The following is a 15137-nucleotide window of genomic DNA, read 5'->3' on the forward strand; positions in this document are numbered from 1 at the left end:
GGCTTCCCACGCGAGGCGTGGGAGCTTTAGACCTGTTCGTAAGTTTCTCCGCCATGCAAAAGTAGTATATATTAGACTCATGCATATGTTGTAGGCTTTAAGTTTTTTTTTTTTTTAATTTGATTTAAGATTAATGTAGAGCTATTCAGACGTGTTCAAGCTTTGAATATTGGTTATACAAAATAAATAGCAGCACAGAGGTTCAGTGAAAAGCTGGGTTGTAAATTCAGAGGATATGGAGCTCAAATTGTCACGAGTAATTATGCACGGGTGAGTAAAGGGTAAAAGTGGAACAAAACGTGTACGGCAGAACTGATGCAAAACTGATAGAGTGCACTCCTTGTTATAAAAGTTGAATAATAATGTCTATGGTGCTATAAAAAAAAGTCAATAATTGACGGCTTACTGTACGTTTGTTTGGTGCTAGCCTACTACACTCGACGAGCTCAATTTCTGTTTTCTCAATCTTCACTGCAATGGTAGGTCAACCCACGTCCGTCCGCCGCTGACCTTCCTCATCATAAATTAACAAGAATAATATACTCCACTCTCTCTCTCTCTCTCTCTCTCTTCAAAATCCCCAATTTTTGCATTTAGGGTTTCACAAATCGTCATCTTTGTAATCAGCGACCGACATAATCAAGCATTGCGAAGAGCTTAATTGCAGTTTTAAGGAGAATTACGAAGCGGGATTTGCGATGCCGCGAAGATGAGAGGAGGGGTACGACGACGAGATGATAACGGCGGAGATTGCATTTGATTGATGATTTGCCAGAGGAAGATGATAAGGGAGAGGAGGAAGACCATGATGATGAGGATTACGGCGGTGGCAGTGGAAAGAGGAATGCAAAGAAGAGGTCGGGGTCTCATTTTTTTGAACTTGAAGCTGAAGTTGATAGTGAGGAAGAAGAAGATGAGGAGGAAGGCGAAGATGGTCAGAATCTCATTCAGTTTATTTTGTGTGAATTGTTACTAATATTTGAAATTTACTTAATTATACGTATCATTCACCATCATTAACTGTCGGAATTTACAGTTAGTGTTTTGCGGAATATTTGTGTGGAAAACTGGTGATATTTGGTGGAAACTTTGGATAAATTTTTAAGCTTTAGGATTTTTTTCAGGAATAACAATATGTTGCATAGTTTGATAGGAGAACAGTGTGCATGAGTTTTATATGGGTTGATGATGTTGATTGTCCATCGAAAATTTTATTTTTTTCCCTTTGGGTCTATACTTTTTTCTTGAAATTGATGTCATATAAAATTTTTCGATGGTTTTTGAGCATCTTCCGCTATGGATTGAAATGGGGCAGAAAAATTTTGGTGGTTTTTTGTGGATCTGCAGCTATGGATGAAATGTTACATGTAATTAATTGAGATTAGGCTGGTTAGTGGACTGGTAAAATGTTTATAGTTAAACGCTTTGTTGTTAGTAAGTTGAAATAAGGTCTGAACATTTGTCCTGTGAATCTGAAATACAATCAGAGTGAAAGGAATATTAGCAGCTTAGGATTTCGGTTTAGAAATTTAAAATTTGTTTTCTGGTACACTGGAAAGCCAATGTAATGTCTTGTATTGTTGTTTTCCAGCTTATCATTCTATTGTTGGCTTTTCTGAGAAAGCACTTTACAACATTTTGAAACTTGATGTATGAAACTCAATGAGTGGATGTGGGTAAGAAATTTGTCAATTGAATAAAGATGGAGAAAGGAATATGTGAGCTTTCTCTGACTCTGCTGTCCATGAATTGGCTTTCCTCCATAACGTACAGTGATTGCAATGTGAGTTTAAGTTGGATAGATTCTGTTTCTTCACCTCATTAGAGTTTCAAACCAATTTGGGTTGTGTTCTAGTATTGAACTTTACAGAATAATCTCGGCACATTGAAATTTAAGTGTAAAGCATGTCCGCTAACAATATTTGAGAACTGAATTTGTAGTTAGATCTATCTTAGTATGTAGCTGATGTGTGCATTTGGTGTTGACTCATTGCAAATTGTCAATCTTCTAGGGTGATACACAATGGTTATTCATTGCAAATTGACTCATATGTCTTTTTGCTACTTGCATTAGGTGGTGTTCATAAAAACGGCTGTAGGAAGCATGACAGTTGAAGTGCCAGAGGACAAGCTAAGGAAGTATATGAGTTGATTCGAGTACCAAGATTGGTTAAAAAGAGTAAGAGCAACAACTGCAGTTACTTTGTTATGTTTTTTGTTTGAAATCAGCTTTATTGTCACATTCCTTTCACCAGTGATGCTAAAACTGCATGTATGTTGTTAACTGTTCTGATTGTTATCGAGAATAATTTTTTTCAATTGCTATCTGTTAAATGAGGCAAGAAATTGGCTTACTTGAAATGAATTAGATAGCCAAGTAGGTACACACACAGTTAACAGGAATAAACTACCTCAATGCAGTGACAGTGGAATTATTGGTTTCAGTCATCTGATGTCAACTATATCTGATGTGAAAAGCTTCACCAATGATATGGTTTCGCTGACATTAGTAGCAGTACATGATATGGCAATCGCAAGAGCTGGACTATAATGAACATGTGAATTATATGATTTAGAGAGCAAGGAGGTGATTTGAGCAGTCCGCATTTTAAGGTTAGCTACTCAATCAGATGGATTGATCAATATCTGTATTTTTATCAATTGTCGTACAAGAGTTTAAAAAAATTTAGAGCAAACGCACCATATGAAAAGTTGTTTGGAGAAGCAAAGTCTTGATGTCAAATTTTTATAGCTCAGAACATAAACCATAAGCAAGTGGCAAAACTAAATGTAAGAGCAACTAAGCAACTGAATTTTGATTTCTCCTTCTCACAAATAAGGAAGTATTCATTAAATTTTTAATTCAAGAATATCATCAAGAATATCTTGATTAGAAGTTTCTAATGCTGCCAAAGTGAGACTAAGGCTTAGTTTGGGAGTTTACGAAGGAAGAGAAAAGAAAAGAAAAGAAAGCTTAGGAAAGAAAGGAAGAGAAGGGAAAAGATGCATATTCCGTTTGGGAGTTTAATGAAAGAAAAGAAAAGAAATATCTTTCCCTTGTTTGAGAGTCGGAGAGATATGGAAAGAAAGGATTTTATGAGAATACAACTTTACATATTTACCCTTTCAATTTATAAATCAAATTCCAAAAATTAGCTTTCTTGTTCCCATAAATAGAATATTTGAACAAGACAAATTTCTAAAACAATTGCATTTGCATTCCCACAAGGTGAATAATAAAACAAATTTCTTGCTAGACTTCGATTCTCTTGCATGCATGTAAATCGCCTCAAGTCCTTGTAGTATCTTTTAGGTATTCTTGACATATGATTTTTGATATTGGCCGGAAATGCCAAGTAGGTTATCTATATAACATAAATTAAATATTTTTTAAAAAAGAAATATCCCATAAAGTACTAGCTCTTTATGGCTTTTCTCTATTACATGAGCCAAGTACCAGGTTTTATGGATATTTTATTTTGAATCATTTAATTTATGTTAAATACATAAATATTTGCAAATAAAATTCAAAAGCCGTTACACAAATATTTTTACGAAAGGAAAACTAGCATATTTTGTATTTAATATAAATGAAGTGTTTGAAAGTAAAAAAAATTTGTCCATAACATACCAGTTCTTTACGAGTTTCTTTCATTATATGAATAAAATACTAGCTATTTATGAGCATTTTACTTTGAATCATTTAATTTATATTAAATACATAAATTTAATTAAGCCAAATTCAAAAAGTGTTATACTAATATTATTACGAAATGAAAACTAGTAGGTTTTATATTTAACATAAATTAAATACGTGAAAGTAAAAAAATAAAAAGAAATTACCCATAACATATCAGTTCTTTATGGGTTTTTTCTATTACACAAAATACCTTTTGTTTGGTGAATTACTGGTGAAAAACGGAAGAAAGCCAAGTTTTCTCAACTTGCTGGAAGTATTGAAAGTACAGGACACATGACCGAGAAAGCTTTGCGGTGCTTTTATAGAAATCAATTTTAGGATATATTGGGAATAATAAATTTTTGTATCAGCTTTTAAAGGGCAAACTTGACATATTAAAAATGTCTTTTGGAGCCCAACAAGTTTCCGTCCTTTTCTTCCCACTTTTGGGCGGAAACATTTTCAACAATTGGAGGTGGACTTTTATCCATTCATTTCACTTCTCTTCTGTCTTGTTAAACTCCCAAATGAAAGAAATGACCGTTCTTTCTCTCTGAATACTTTCTTTTCTGTCCTTTTCTCCCTATCCAAATGAAGCCTAAGGTAGCTACTAAGCTGAATAACCTGTGGGAGACAATTTTTTAAAAAGGTGGAAAAGCTAAAAGCTAAAAGTCTGTACTCTTGTGTTCCCGAGAACGTTGGATAAAGTTCCTGTACATACCAATGTGAGACAGAGAGAATAAAAGCAAAACTCTCAAGAGTCTAATCAGTGGATGATTGATTGATTCAACATCATTTTTACACAGTTGGCATATGTCAGCATTAAGAAGGTGCTCCTTGACTCTGTATTTCAACAAGTTATTGTTAAGTGATTGTTGGGCTATGTCTTCATAAGTTTCAATTGCCTTTGGATATCTGCAGGGCATTATGAGTATCAGTTTTAAAGACACACACACACTAAATCTTGTGTATAGGGTAAAAACAAAAAGTCTTATGAAGTAATCTTAGTTTAGCTGGCACTCAGTCTTCCTAACCTTAAAACTTTAGTACCATCTTTTCATTTCTGCATTTACTTTTTAGTTTTCTTGACATAAGCAAATTGGGCAATTTTCTGTTCCCACTGATTTGCAGTGGTGTTGATACCTTCACTTTGGAAAAGATCAGCTGCTCTCTCATAGTAGACAATAGTCTGCTCCAAATTCTCTTCTTACTCATATAGTTCAGCAATTTCTTAGATTCAAATAAAGGAATCAATAGCTAACACTCAAAAGGAAACATAGATTAAGAGATAAAAGCAGATATCACAGCCATCATGGCATGATAGACAGTAAATATATAGCATCGTAGGTTATGAGTTCTGATAAGTTGACCAATAGTCTGTACGTATTGATGTTACAATATGTCGAAAAACTTTACATGAGACATGAAAACTTTACATATGAATCACAAAAGTATCAAATCTATCTAAAAGACATTCTGTTCTTTCAGAAAAGAGAAATGAGCTTCAAGAATAAGATGGAAGATGACTACAGAGGCAAAAGATATTTTATTTAGGTGAAGTGACATAGATTGCACCTTGTAGTATCTTGTGGACATATTGAGCCTTGCAATTTCCAAGAACAAATTCACGGACTGCTCCAAGGAAGATATAGACTGTGTGAAGAATAAAATTATTAGCCATCAACAGTTCGTAAAATAAAAGCTCTATAATCTAAGTGAAAAGATGATGGCTTAAATCCCAAATTGGGATTGGATGAAAATCAGAGGAAGAAAGGAACAAGAATATCAAAACAGATAAAAGCTAGGCTGGAAATTAGGATTAAAAATAAATTTCATTGCATTTCTTAAGTGCGGTTGAATTTGCAAAGATGGGATTTCTTTAGTGCGGTTGCATTTCTTTAGTAGCGCTTATTAGCAAAAAAAGATGGGATAAAATTGGCTGATGAAGAAACCAACTGATAATATGAGAAAGAAAGCAGGCATAGGAAATAAAGTTTAAGACAATATTTAATCTACTTTTTTGGTGTTGAAGTATGGACAAGTTCCTAAAAACATCATGTAATCAATAACTAAAAACTAAGACTGATCTTCAATTTAAGCTGAAACAATCAGCCACCAGATGAATGATTGTATTGAGTGATAACTGACAGCTGTAGTCTGAGCTCAAACAATGTGTCAAAACTGGTAAGAGACCAAACCTTTAATGTTTGTCTTCTTATAGCAATGAGTGGCATCAGCATAAGCATTTGCAGCTTCATGTTTGCTATCCAACTGTGATATCAAAATTACGAAATTTGGTACAGCAAACGAGAACAGCTACAGAATTGATACACAAAAATAGGAGGTAGATAAATCCAAGCAATCAACAACTTTCGAATACTTACCTTCAGATGACAACTTGCCAACTTGACATACATAGCTCAAGCTTGATCCCCTGAAAGACCCCAAAAGTCAAAACTAATGAGAAACAGCAGCAGAATTCAGCTTAATAAATTTACATACTCTGAGTCAATAAATGTTAGTCAGGAATTACAAATCACAATTATCAGCCACTTCAAGAATTTGAAAGGCTTGATTTCCATTTACCAAATATGAAAACAAAGAGAAGGAGTGGCAAGTAATGTTAACATACATCAAGGGTAGGGAATATACCCTTTTACAAGTTTGGGGAAGCAAAAGTATGCACTTAATAGTTAGAGAGTTAAAAGTTGACCAACTTAATAATTAGAGAGCCATCCAAAATTTTTACCCTCTGCTTTTTTATACATTGGAAATTAGAGAATGAATAAATGAGAATTGAATTGTCACATACTTGCTAAGGAGAGTTTGAATGTCTTTTATTTAAAGTGGCACATAGAGAAGAAATAAAGGAGAACTGAGTATGCCATATACTAAGAAAAGTCAAATGCATTTAAGCTAAAGTGGCAATTGAACAAAGGTTAGTCTATAGTGATAAAATCAAAAGTTGAGATTTGGGGGTAAGGCTAACAAAGATGAACATTTGTGGTTGTTGAGGAAGTCTCCTTAAAGTTACGGTTGATACTCTGGAATCACGCATTTTAGGTTTGACAGTAGTTCTTTTATTTTTGATAATCAATCAGCATAAATAGTTTCCTTTGGATCTGTGTGGGAGACATTTCTTTCAGAATTTTGATTACATTTCTTTCAGCATAAATAGCTTGGTGTTCATTGTTTACAAGGTCAAATGCTATTTGAAGTTGCCAATAAAGCATTAATTTTGTCTTCTGTTCTTAATAGTTTGTCAAATACAGTAGCAGTGTCTTTTGGTGTATCCAAAAGCATGAGAAGCTGACATATGCTTAAACAATCAGGCAATGGCAGTTTTTGCATCTACATTCTTTAGAATTTGGAATAAGGTTAACAAGAATGAATTACATTGATATAATTACCTGATGCTGATATTTTCTAGAGGTGATAAAATTGCGAGAGACATCACTACAATTGTGTTGGTTATATACCTACAGGGAAACTGAAAAATGAGATAATGAGAAAAAGTTGAAAACTGTAGTGTAATCTAGCGTTTCAGAAGTTTATATACATTCATGTACAGCTTTAGTTAAGACACAAAATGATATAGTAGGAAAAAATAAGTAATAAGTTGATGTGATGGTTAAAAAGAAATGCATACTTAAGTTATATAAGGTCAATGGCACTTTACACTCCAAGATTAGAAGTTATTCAACCATGATTTATTTTGTTATAAGTACAATACATAATGATATCGAACAAATTTAGAAGGCAGAACTGAACAATAATATAGCACCTAGAATAGTTCAGAGATAATCTAAATCTGCTGATATATTGAATAGAAGCTCAAGTCCAAAGGTACAGAACAATGAGTGATTTAGTTCATCTAAATAACAAAAGATCTGACAGGGGAAACAGAGATTTGTTATAAATAATGAATGAATATGAGAGCAAAAGAACTTAGGCTTCCTCTTCTTGAAATGCATTATACATAAGCTGGTAAAATGACTAATATATTAATGAAGCAGATGAGTACTCTGTAGAAGTGACGTTTAAAAGAAAAGTTTATAAGGATTTGGAGTTTTAGATCTCAACCTGGGATCATAGTTATTGCTTTTAGAGAATTAGAGATACAGGAAAAGCATCTTTGAATCTTTGAGGCTAGTATTGCAGCTAGTTGTCTCTGAGCCTCATCAAACTCTTCATCTTTATATACAGTCTCACTGCAAAATGATAAACACTGAGCAATGAATTTTTTGAATATAGAATTACGAGAATGAGTAATATTAATTCATAATCAGTGTTCTGTACGTACAACTACAAGAACCAGTAATGTTAATACGTAATGAATTTTCTGAATATATAACTATAAGAATGAGTAGTAAGAGCAGTATCATGAGAGTTTAGCAATAACTAATATTGGGGTATAAAAAAGATACTCTGTGAACAAAAGCAGTAATTACTTGTATGAGTTGTAAGAAAAAGGTCAACTAAGACATTGCAACAACAAAAATGGCCCTGATGAGAGGAGATCAAATGTAATGAACACTAACCTTTGTTTTTTGAATATCTCTTAAGGACATTTGTCATTATTTGCATTAGCAATGAAGCATAAGCTTTACTTAATGCTATATCTTAATACAAGAATTTTCTTATTACATATACTGAGACATCAGTTGGCTGAAAAATTGAAGCAGTATTGAAAAATAAGTATTTTTTTACAAAAAAGTTAAGCATGAGTTGTCAGTGAAATCTGGTAAGTATAAAAGCAAGTGAAATCTGCAGCAGTGCACAACAAATAATTGGGTGTTAAGCTTTGATTAGTGCAGATATATAGCTGTGTAGAAAAGGTAGGGGCAATAAATGTAATGAATATGAATCTCACACTCTTATAATCAACAATTATGAAAGGTGATGATTTGCAAGCTGTAAAATATCTTTGTATACTATGTTATTGGTAGCATAGTCAACTGTTGGATCAAAGGGAGAAGGCTGTATAAGAATCTTTACACAATTGCTGCTTTTTGCTCTTGATAAAGCAACATATAGTTGGCCATGTGAAAAAACTGGTTCACGTAAGTATATACCAACAAAATCTAAAGTTTGACCTTGAGCTTTATTGATTGTCATTGCAAAGCATAGACGCACTGGAAATTGAATTCTTTCAAATGACATCGGGCAATCAGGATTATTTTCTATTCGGAAACATATTCTATGCAAAAAGACTTGTTTGCCTTTGAATTCTCCAGCACTTATAACTGCATCAATAATATTGTTAGTCAAAGATTTACATATTAGCCTTGTTCCATTGCATAAACCTTCTGGGGGATCAATGTTTCTGAGAAGAATTATTGGGCAATTTGGTTTTAGGATAAGGTTGTGGGGGGGAAAACCATTGGGTGTTAAGCTGTTGAGAAAATCTTCAAATAGGCCTTGTTCTGAAATGTCAAGTGTTTTATCACGACTAATATATTCTTGAGTCTCACCTGGAAAAATGTTAATTAACAAGTTGTTTAACACATCAACAAATTCATTTTTTGTAGTAAGGATTGCTCGATTTACCAATGAAAAATCATCCTTGGAAAAAGCACTTAAATCTGGGTAAACTGTTTTGATAAGTTCAAAAATTGATTCTGTTTCACTTTTGTATGGTATTAGCAGTGGGAGAGGAATTTTTACTTTTAACCCTTGTATTGCTGGTTCTAGTCCATTTCCTATTCGGAGAAGGTAATCTGTAAATTCTGGGTCTGATATTGCTCTCATATTATCTGTGAGGTATAGTTTATGAAGCTGTGGCCAAATGTATGAAGTTACTAAGCTAGCTTGTACAAAATCTTCCTTTGAACCTTTAGTGACAACAGGGAGAACTTGTCTAAAGTCACCACCAAAAATCATAACTTTTGAGCCAAATAACTCAGGAGAACCCATTAAATCTTTTAGTAGTGCATCCACACCTTCTATACCAGTTTTGTGTGCCATTGGAGCTTCATCCCAAATGATAAGTTTAGCCGCTTGAATTAGTTTAGCAAGTGCACTTTGTTTACTAATTTTACACATATTGACTGAATTCATATCAATTGGAATCTTGAATCGAGAGTGCGCTGTTCTACCTCCCGGTAATATTGATGCTGCAACTCCACAAGAAGCAGTAGCTAATGCTATAAAGCCTTTTGATCGTACTTCAGCTAATAACGCTCGATAAAGAAATGTTTTTCCTGTGCCACCTGGTCCATCTATAAAGAAACATCCTTTTTCTTTAATGTATAATGCCTGCATTATAGTATCAAAAGCTGCTTTTTGACCAGGATTGAGTTTAGTAATTGATATCAAGTCATCCTCTGAAACTTTAATCTCTGTTTCACTAATTGTATCTCTTGCATCTGTATTTGAGTCATGGAATTTTAGTACTCTTGGCACCAGTCCATAGCTGTTTATGTTACGACCCATAGACTCTAAAAAATTGCTTATTTGATGCAGAACTTTAAATTGAATATCATTTTTGGTTAAATTTGGGACTCTATTGTAATCTTCAGACAATGATTCTTCAAATTTCAGCCATAGGGTTCTTGGATTTGAGGGGGTAAAATATACCAACAATGTTGCAAACAACCTTCTTAGGCTATATGGCATATGATAAAGGGCAGCTTCTTCTAGACATTGTTCTTGTGAGTTATTTGATTCTAAATATCCTCTAAGTGCAGCTGCTTCGCGAAATGTAGTAACATGTACTCCATTTACAGTTTTTAAATCATCATAAGAAGTTGGACTTTTAACATGCAGTAAAAGGAGTCTTAGGAAGTACCGTTCACCTTCTAGGGGATTTGCTGCAACAACTCTGCCGATAGAATCTTTTTGTTTTCTAGGTTGCCAAGATTTGGAACTTGGATACCACACAAAATGCTCAGGAAACTCTTTGTAGGTACATTTGAGACTTTTTGCAAAATCATCTGTAGCATTCATTCGAAAAAATTCGGTGAGCATAGTTCTTTTTGCAAAATTGTTACTTAATATATTGTCAAGATTATCATTTGGTCGAAACAGCATAGATTGAAAGTTTTCTAGGTGAAGCTGAAGTTGTATTACAGCAGGCTGCATTTCATAAAGATGAAATCTGTATATTCTCCACATTGCTTCAGGTGCACATACCCACCGTGCTGACTGATATTCTTTGATTTCATCAATAGGATTTGCTCCATCATCTGAATTCACTTGAAAATGTATCCTTGCATGGCCTTTGTATATATACTTATACACATACTTGACAGCTTTAATTGTGGAGCAAATTTCTACATTTATATGGCAATTGAATTTAGCCAACAGATAAGCATTGTATGGCACTACCCATCTGTTGTCTAAGTAGTGTCCCCGAACCAATATTTTTTTCCCATCATTTCTTCTTCTGTATGTTGGATACGAATTCTGAGAATGTGTAGTTTTTTCTGCCCATGCTTTTGGGTAATTGTTCTTGCAAGACTTCTTTGATGCACCCTGCATACATACATTATCAGGTTTTTTCTCGCCACATGGTCCATGCATCATATGTTTCTTGACCATTCTAAACAGATGCTCATTTTGTGCTTCGTCGGGTATTTCTGCAGAAACTATACGATCATAATCTTCTGTTGTATATAATTTGAAAGCAGGCTTCAGGATAATCAAAAAGTGCGCATGAGGCAAACCGCGTTTTTGAAATTCTATAACATAAGTATATGCTGCTACTTCTCCAAATATTTGCTTCTTGAACAGCTCTTCTTTCATAATTTCTAACTTTGCATGAAACACACGAGCAATAAGATCAGGCCTATTTTGTGCTTCATCTGATTGTAACAGATTTTCTTTAATCTCTGGCCATGATTGATTGCAAGTCATGGTTATAAAAAGATCTGGCTTCCCAAATTTCTGAACTAAAGCCATAGCATCAAGATACCTTTTTTTCATATCTCTAGGACCTCCAATGAATGATGTAGGCAATATTACTCGCTGTCCGATTTGAAATCCATTTTGTTGCCCCTGTATTACGCTGTCCATAATTCCTTGTAGCTGCTCTCGACGTATTTGCTGTTGTCGACTTCGATAAAAATCTAGTCTTTGTGTCTCTATTTTAACATACATGTCAACTGAATATTGTTGCAAAGCTCTTCCAGCATTCAAAATATTTGGCCCAATTTTTTTCCTCATCTGAAATTTATATGCATAATACTCTCTCATGGATACATATTCCTTGGAGTTTTCATATGCCTTGTAAGCTGTAAAATTTAGAATATTTGTCAAAGAAGAGATGACTGCAATTGAATACAACTATACATAATGAATGGTATAAATGTGTTACCTTCTTCTTCAAGATCAATCATTTCTTCTGGTGACTTAAAGCTAGACAATGTAGCTGTACATGACTGTTTCGTAGTCTTTCTTTTGCGCTTTTTTGGATTGCCTCTTCCTGATCTTTGTATACCTGGATGCCATCCAGTTTCTCCAAATGGAAAAAGTAGTGGATACTGAAGAGGGTCATAACAGCCGTAGTAGTATTGAATGCGGTGACTGTGTCCTTCTTTTGTATATATCTGTATGTGTCTAGAATAACCTTGATTAGCATTGTCTCCTTCAACCCATAAAGCTGCAACTTGAGATACAGTGGGTTTATTAAACACTCGCTGGTCGTTGTCGGAGTGAGATTTTAATACTATTTGATATGAGTCCAGGTTTGGAACATTTCTCAAACTCCTGAAGAAGCAAGCATATGGATTGTCTTTCATTACTTCCATTAGCTTCACTACAATTCTTTCGGTCAGCCTTTCTGATATTGCTAATCGATTCTGAATTTCATGTTCTGTGTCATGGAAATAAAGCTGAAGATACATCCCTGATCCTCCATGCAGTATTAGTTCATTGATGAAATGGTGTGTTTGACCTTGTATCTTGAATGTATAGATTCCGTTAGTTCTCTTGCAAAGGGATTTGTCATAGTGAACACCAAAGGAAGTAAATGCAAACATGCTATTATAGGTCCTGACATAGGTTCGGAAATGTATAGCTTCTTCACTCTGTCCAGTAAAAAGTTCAATTAATATATCAGGTAACTTATTTTCATGGAGTAGAACTTCGCCATCAGAACAGCAAAAGTTTGCGGTCTCTGAGTAGAATTTTTTGGCTCCACAATATTTACAATCTGATGCATCAGGGAGATGGTCTGCATTATGGCTAATGAAATTCAGAGCCTCTACACCAGCTGCATTTTTAGATACTGTAGAATAATAGGAATACAAAGCATTTTTATCACTATGTTATGTGCATATGAAAGAACTATAAATAAATATATAGGAATGACACCTTTGTTTTGCACTCATACCTGATCTCCTTTGGCTTGAGCTTTTGCCTACAGAACAATAATGTGGCTAGTCAGGAGGTAAAAACGATTATGCTCCTGATCAGAGTATATAACTTCTGCAACATTTTCAGATACATTTTAGTTATACATACCTTTTGGATGATTTTTTATGGCATTAGAAACATTGGTTTCCACTGACTGACTGCCAACTGTCATTGATATACCTGATTAAGCAAATAAGAATGTGTGAGAACGTAAATCAAATTCAGTGACCAAACAACACTGGACAAATATTTGTAAAATTAGGATCAAGGAGTTCAACCTGCAAGATCATCAACTGTTTCATGCAAGAAATTAGAGCAGCTATCACATATAGGAGGATCATCTAGCAGATAAAAGCATAGAAATTGTTATATGAAACATAGACTGATAACTATGATTATAACAAAATATACCTGACGCATTTAGTTTATTGATTCTTCTGCATTTATAGATGGGCAACTTTTTTGATGAAGAACCTATATGAACAAAACATACCTGACACATTTAGTTTATTGATTCTTCTGCATTTATAAATGGGCGAACCTATATGAACATAAGATAAAATAATACATTATAAACATAGAAGAACAAAAAATATCTATGTTTAAATGTCAAAAATTGCTTGTATAAACATAGAATACAGAAACAATTTGTGTAGATTGCATTGGTTTTATACAGAGAATTACTTTTGACACCTATAGATTGCTGCAGATTAGATTAGGTGTTCCTTCACATCCTTTAGATCCTTTAGCTTATCAGTTGGTTCTCGTTTAGATCCTTCAAACTTTCAATTTTTTACCAGTCTGCCATACTCCATCTATGTGTTTCTCATAAGCAAGTTTAATATCCGTTGGTAATTAGGTAAAAAAAAATTTTTTTTTGGGGAATTCTTGAATAGTGCATGCATGAGAAGTAGCTAAAAACTGCTTATCCACTATGTTATTGTTCTTTTATTGTTGTTTTCAGCTTGCCTCTTGATTTAGCATCGGTTACAGCTACGGATTGCTGCAGATTAGTTTCTTTGTCTCCACCCTGTTGTAGAAGCTGTTTAATAGCAATACTCTGTTGGTTATTGTGCTCATTATTTTGCTGTAAGTTGCACCCAACTGGAAGTTCTTTTTCCTAGAAGTATTTTTTTTTTTAATTTAGTATTAAGGCAACAAAACAGAACACTCAAAAACTTCAGAAGTAACTTTTTCTCCTCTTTATTTATCAAGAAAGTAATTTAGAAGTATGAGTGAGTGATTGTAGCTTGTTTTGCTGATCGTTAGTTGTTTTCCTTTGCATCCTTTAGATCCTATAGATCCTTTAGCTTATCAATTGATTTTTGTTTAGATTCTTCAAACTTGTCCTTTTTTCCAGTCTGCCATAACTCAAAAAAATTTGTTTTTGGGAAATTCTTGAATAGTGCATGCATGAGAAGTAGCTAAAAACTGAATCAGTTACCATTAGTAGCTTTCCTTGCTTTCCTCTTTTGATAAGCTTCTCTCTGTTTAGCTTGACAAGCTTCTTTTTCTTCCACTGATAAGGAAGCATATTTTTCTCTTGATCTTCGGTTGCGAATAATGTTCTTATTCGTTGAATGTGCAAGTGGATCGGTTGAAGCCATGGTTTACAGTTTATAGCATGAATAAAGGAAGCAAAAGCTAGCGGATGAGTTGAAAATACATGCAGTTGTAGATATACAAGCATCACCGATAGAACAGGGAGAAGAGATGGCTCAATTTTCTAGTCTACAACAGCAAAAGTAAAAAGCTACTGTAAAATGACTATGTTAGACATCAGCTGAAAATATATAGTCTATTCAATGACTATTTTGAGGGAGGAAAATGTAATTAAACAAGACAATGAGCTGGCTGATAGAAATAAACATCATATCTCATTAATGCTGCACAACAATCAATGTTTCACTAACATTCGGCCGAGGCTTACAATAAGCAACAATCAGTTCTAATAGCTCCAAGAAAAAACACAAGCAAAAGATTAGAAGGACAAAAATGCGGCTGTAGAGAGCAGATGAAAAAAATGAACAGTGCCCAAAAACGTCTTCTTATATAATCAGTGCCCAAAAACGTCTTCTTATATATTATAAGGATATATTAT

General features: G+C 34.0%; 1 long non-coding RNA gene across 4 annotated transcripts; it reads left to right on the top strand.

The window, feature by feature from the left end:
• Positions 1–370: 370 nt before the first annotated feature.
• LOC113726144 (uncharacterized) lies at positions 371–14933 on the top strand. Of its 4 annotated transcripts, XR_011839020.1 has the most exons (5): positions 371–934; positions 2075–2179; positions 2446–2613; positions 10531–14125; positions 14564–14933. It is a non-coding gene; the product is annotated as an uncharacterized lncRNA (long non-coding RNA). The 4 variants fall into 4 exon arrangements; XR_011839019.1 differs by having other exon boundaries at positions 376–934; positions 2422–2613; positions 10531–14933; XR_011839018.1 differs by having other exon boundaries at positions 377–934; positions 10531–14933.
• Positions 14934–15137: the final 204 nt, after the last annotated feature.

This window comes from Coffea arabica, chromosome 2c (assembly GCF_036785885.1).
Source record: "Coffea arabica cultivar ET-39 chromosome 2c, Coffea Arabica ET-39 HiFi, whole genome shotgun sequence".
Classification (NCBI taxonomy): domain Eukaryota; kingdom Viridiplantae; phylum Streptophyta; class Magnoliopsida; order Gentianales; family Rubiaceae; genus Coffea; species Coffea arabica.